This window comes from Saccopteryx leptura, chromosome 2 (genome assembly GCF_036850995.1).
Source record: "Saccopteryx leptura isolate mSacLep1 chromosome 2, mSacLep1_pri_phased_curated, whole genome shotgun sequence".
In the NCBI taxonomy this organism is placed as follows: Eukaryota; Metazoa; Chordata; class Mammalia; order Chiroptera; family Emballonuridae; genus Saccopteryx; species Saccopteryx leptura.
In genome coordinates this window covers 362,787,117-362,793,116 of record NC_089504.1, presented here as the reverse complement: position 1 = coordinate 362,793,116, position 6,000 = coordinate 362,787,117, and positions in this window count along the sequence as shown.

Sequence of the window (6,000 nt, the reverse complement as noted above, 5' to 3'; positions counted from 1 at the left end):
ATGCTATTTTTACGAGGTTTTGAATAAAGGATCTGTTTCTCACGGTGAACAGAGGAACGTAGGAAGAACTGTGTGCCAGGATACAGTGGCTGTCACCCTCAGTGGCAGATATTCAATGTGTCTCTGGAATGTAGAGCCTTGTGACAGGACGAAGGCAGTGGTTCTTTCCTGGGGGTGGGGGTCCCTTTGCTTCCCTTTCACCTCCCCAAGCACATCTGTCAACGTCTGAAAGATGTTTTCAATTGTCACCGCTCAGAGATGCTATTGGCACCTTGTAGGTGGAAGCCAGGGCGGCGGCTGAACGTTTTACAGGACCTAAGACAGGCTTCCGTGGCCAGGAATTATCTAGCCCTAACTGACAGTATTTCTGAGGCTGAGAACCCCTGGTGTGTGTCTTTTCTTCACAGACTGAAACCAGGACGAAGGAGAGTAGGGAAGAAAATGGATCCAATGAGGGCACAAAGCAGAGCGGGGGTCAGCCAGACCTGGACTCCTCAGCACAGGCAGCGGCATTCCAGAGAGCAGGGTCATCCGTAATAAGGAAGGGCAGTGGTGCGTGAAACAGTAAGACCCACGCGGAGGTGCAGACAGAGGAAGAAGAGAGAGCCATATGGTTCCTCTGGGCTTGGGGCATGCTGCTTGTTATTTTTTCCCCCACTATATTCCTTTCTCTCTAGACAGAGATATCATCTAACACCATTGGCCCATGAGCACCATGTCTTTTTTTGTTTAAGCAACAGATAGATAGAAAGACAGACAGACAGACAGGAAGGGAGAGAGTTGATGAGAAGCACCAACCTGTAGTTGTATCACTTTAGTTGTTCACTGATTGCTTTTCATACGAGCCAGTGACCCCTTGCTCAAGCCAGCGACCTTTGGGCTCAAGACCATGGGATTATGTTGTTGATCCCACACTCAAACCAGTGACCCTGAGCTCAAGCTGGCAACTTCGAGGTTTCAAACCTGAGATCTCAGCATTCTAGATCGACAGTCTATCCACTGCACTACCCTGGTCAGGCTCCACATCTTTAATTTCCTGAAGCTGATGACTCCCAAATTTTTCTCCCAAGACCAGCTTTCTCCTCTGACATTTAGTTTCACAGACCAAATGGGCAATTTTATATTTCCGCATGGCTGTCATAGAGATGTCTCTAACGTTACCAGTCCAAATGGAACACTTGATTTTTCTCCCCCCAAAGTGTTCCCTGCCCCCCCAAATAACCCCCCTTCTAGTAAGTATTGCACCATCCTTCCAACTACTCAGAACAAAAGTGTGACTCTTTCATTTTCCCAAATACTATATCCCATGGCCAAGGAAAATGGTTTACCTTCATCCTTCCTTTTTGCCCTGCCTCAATCCCATCACCTATGACGCCCACACGGGAATCATATCATGTCATCCCATTGTCCTTGGCTCTTAAAGGTCATCCATTGTTCTGACATGATGACCCATAGGCCCCACCCGGCTTTCCAGTCCCCATGTGCTCCAGCGGGTTAATCCAATATGACTGGTGTCATTAGAAGAAGAGAAGAGACACACAGACACAGAAAGAGGACAGCCGTGCAGTGACGGAGGCAGGACCTGTAGGGACACATCTACGCGGCCAGGAGACCAAGGGCTAACGGCAACACCGAGCCAGAAGAAGAAAGAGATATTGTCCTCTTCGGTTTCCAGTGCCACGCTGAATGAAACTCTGATTTCTTGAATTGTAGCCCCAGAATTGTAGACCATCAGTTTATGTTGTCTTTCAGCCACCCAGTCTGGGGTGCTTAATTACTCCAGGTCTAGGAAACTAAGACAGACTCACCACTCGTCCCGTCTCGCGCACTGTTGCTCACTCTCTGTCTTTCCTTCACCCACATCAAATGCGCCGTCCCCTTTCTTTGAAAAAAGGTATGTTTTTCTTCGGTGTTCCCAGACTGATTCCTTCTTGTCATCCCGGTCACAATTTAACCCTCACCTCGTCCAAGAGAACATATTGGATCACCAAGTCTAATGTAGTCATAACACACTGTCCTTTCCCCAGCCCCCTTCGCCCAGCTTTGAGTCTTTGCTTTGAATATAACACTACACAAAATTCTTCTTGTTTCATTTTCTGGGGGTTTTTTTGTTTTGTTTTGTTTTGTTTTTTATGGTCAGGCTTCACCACCACATGTATATCCCATAAAACAAAAATCCTTTCTCTCTTGCTAATTCCTGCTTTTCTTCCACACGAAATAGTGCCTGGGACTTTGTCAAGACTCCTGGAATATTTTTTGAATTATTGAGCCAGTTGGGAAAAAAAAAAAAAAGTCTTTACCCAAGTGACTCTAGTCCGAGCAACTGGACAATAGGGAATAGACCATTAGTAATTCGATTATATCCAGGAGGCCAAATGGGCAGAGGTTCTCCGGTGAAAGGAGCAGGACTTCCCCCAAAGCTCTCCTCAGTCCGCGCGTGCGTGATGCTGTATCTCCGGAGCCACGGGACGTGGTCGGTGTGTCCCGTCAAGCCCCGCCCCTTTTCCTCCGCAAGTGTTTGCGCTCGGAGCTCCCCTTCTCCGGGGCTTCCCAGGAGCCCGGGAGAGGCTGCACATCTCACAGGCTCTAATGGAGACATTGCAGTGCTATTAGCGCAGATGGTTGTCATATGTATGCAAATGAGAAGCAAATTGAATTGGGTGTCCCCTCTCACCAGCTGTCCTATCAAGGAAGGCTCCTGCAGCAGCAGCAGCAGCAGCAAAAGAAACGGCTGCTACCCTGCTAATCTGTCACCACAGATTAATTACAACGAGCACAATTAATCACCATTTGTTTCTAGAACAAAGGGAAATATCTGGTTTTTCAAGCGCGTCCTGTTAAAAGGAGGTGTTCTGCCTTGTAGAAACAAGACCCAACAGGGGCAGGAGGCCTCATTAGTTAGGGACAAGGGCAAACGGAGGCAGGGGGGGGGGACAGAAAGTCCCAGGCCGCACGCTGCCTTCGGGGCTCCCTCCTAGCGGGGACACGGGGAGCAGGGGCGGCCGGGGGATAAGGGCAGCTGGCCCTTGCTCCCTTCCTCTGATGCTCACACCGCCCAGAGTTCCAAAGAGTTCATTTGCCCTAGTTAGATCTCCAAAGGGTCAGGAGTCGGCTGACGTAGATGTATTATTATTACCGTTACAATTATTATTGGGTAGAAAGGCCACGGAGAGGGCACCCGTGGAGTATTGAGGGGCCAGGTTTCAGTTCTGGCCATGTGTCTTGTTCTTGTTTAAAAATTGCATTAAACGGATGGTTTTCATCATTTTTTTTTTTTTTTTTGGACAGCAAGGATCCATTTGAATATTTAACGAATGCCATGGACTCTGTTGCCACAAAATACGGTGTGTCCATAAAGTCATGGTGCGCTTTGGACCGGTCACAGGAAAGCAGCAAAAGACGATAGAAATGTGAAATCTGCACCAAATAAAAGGAAAACCCTCCCAGTTTCTGTAGGATGATGTGGCAGCATGTGCGCATGCGCAGATGATGACATAATACCGTGTATACAGCGAAGCAGCCCACGGCCATGCCAGTCGAGATGTGGACGGTACAGAGGAAAGTTCAGTGTGTTCTGTGGCTCGCTAAATTCGAATCCGTGATCAACGTGCAACGTGAATATCGGCATGTTTATAACGAAGCGCCACCACATAGGAATAGCATGACTCGGTGGGATAAGCAGTTGAAGGAAACTGGCAGTTTGGTGGAGAAACCCCGTTCTGGTAGGCCATCAGTCAGTGACGAGTCTGTAGAGGCTATACGGGATAGCTACCTAAGGAGCCCTAAAAAATCTGTGCGTGAACCCACATTGAACTGCACTGAATAGGTATGAAACTGGGAGAGTTTTCCTTTTATTTGGTGCAGATTTCACATTTCTATCATCTTTCGTTGCTTTCCTGTGACTGGTCAAAAGTGCACCATGACTTTACGGACACACTGTATATGTGTACACCAAATTTTATACACAGTTGCAGTAGATCGATTCTCCAAAGGCTTTCTACGCACACGTGGTAAGAAGGCTTTGACTCGATGATCCTCTGTCACGAACTGAGAAATGCTTTTGAGTGGAGCAGTTGAGCCAAGTTCAAATGTTCTGAGTCTTGTCAAGAATTTTGAGAGTCAAGAATTTCACCTGCGAGGCTAACAAAAATGAACAGAGGAGTGACGATCACACCAGGGCTGGGTGTATTATGGGCACACATGAAGGAGAGGAGAAATAATCCTTGTGAATTTAAACTGAAATGCCTCTCCACTTCCAGAAGCAGTTGTGTAAGACGCTGGCCAGTCAGCTCCTTGCTGCTAGCTGTGTTGGCAGAAAAATGACAAACTGCTGCTTTTTTAAAGTAAATAAATGAAATACGAAATTTCACAAGAAGTCCAACACATCTGTAAGACCACAATACATTAGAAGAGGGCTTGGGGAATAAAGTCAGGTCGAAGAAAAACAGTCTTCCCTAGCATAAAAATTTTAAAGAAAGCGACGATTATGTCCTTTGTGTTGTAGAAAGTAGAATTCTGGTTGTTCAAAGGAGTAATGGGAATATTGGAGAGAAAAAAATTTATTAACAGGAAAAGATGATATTTTACAGAAATCCCATTCTTAAAATCTATCTTGAGGAAAGATAATTTAAAAACACGGGCAAGGACATTTATCCTCAAACCATGCGAAAAAAAATTAACTTGCCCCAATAAGAGTATTGAAATATATACTGGTTAACTCTATAAAGAAATACTATGCAGTAATTTAAAAAGCATGATTGAGATGCATTTCTGTTGACATGAAAATACATTGTGGTATATAGTCAATGAGGAGACTCGAATAGACTTGAAAATGTTACTGGTTGCATGGTCCTATTGATATAAATACATCTTTACAGAAGCCATCAGACCGGGATGCCCTCGCCTTCCCTCCCCGACATTTGCAGACTTGCCTTGATTGGTTTACATGCTCCCCCATCTTCCATCATGGGCCGAAGAAGAGGAATCCCAGCCACTGTCAGAGGCCAATCACTCGTCGTCTGGACTCCACCTCCTCCTGCTCCCGCAGGGACGCGACTGATGCCGTTACCACGCTGTTCTCCCTCGTTACAGAATTCTCCTTTTCCATCAAACCATTCTCATCGACGCAGGAAGGAAAGAAAAGAAAAAAAAAAAGCTCTTCATTTCCCCACATCCTACAGCAGCTGCTACATTCATTTACACTCATCTATTCAGAGCAGAACTCAACCACGTTGCTACAAATGCCTGTTTCCACTTCAGCTCACTCCAGTCTGGTTTCTGTCCGTATCACTCTCGTCAGCGTGAGGGACCGCCGCCCTGTTGCCGGCTGCTTTGGTTGCCTCTCCGACCCACCTACCTTGTTGGACTCCCTCAGTGGCGTGCAAGACCAATGACCTCGCCCCCTCTCGAAACCCTTTCCTCTCTGGCCTCCTTTCTTTCTCCAGTGGCCTTGAATTCTCAGACTCGTGCTGATGTTCTCAAAGTCGGGCTGAGATCCCCCTTCTCTCTCTTGGGTTGGTGGTTCTCATCGACTCGGCCTGCACGTGAGCACCGTCTGGGGAAGTCTCCAGATGCCTGGGCCCCAGGCAGAGGGAGTGACGCTCTCTGGGTGTGGAGCTGTGGCTTTGGCAGGTCTCACCATTTTCCCAGGTGACCTTTCTGGGCACACAGGGCTGAGAACCACGGCCTGAGATGGTCTCATTCTGTTCCATAGTTCTACATATTATCATTATTTAATAAAGTGACCAATTGTCCTCCTTTAGGGAGGACAGTCCTTCTTTTGTAAGTTCCATCCTCCCTCAAAAATTGTCCTCTTACATGTCCTCCTTTTTGATATTGGAAGACTAATCCTTAAAGGTCTGTATTCGATCAACGCAGAGTTGATCCATTGCGTGTGATGTGATGTATTCATATCTAAATGAGTGCTTTTTTCTTACAATTATTATTAAAAATTAATAGGCATGTAAGCAAATTACAATATAAAATATTACAAATGCCTTT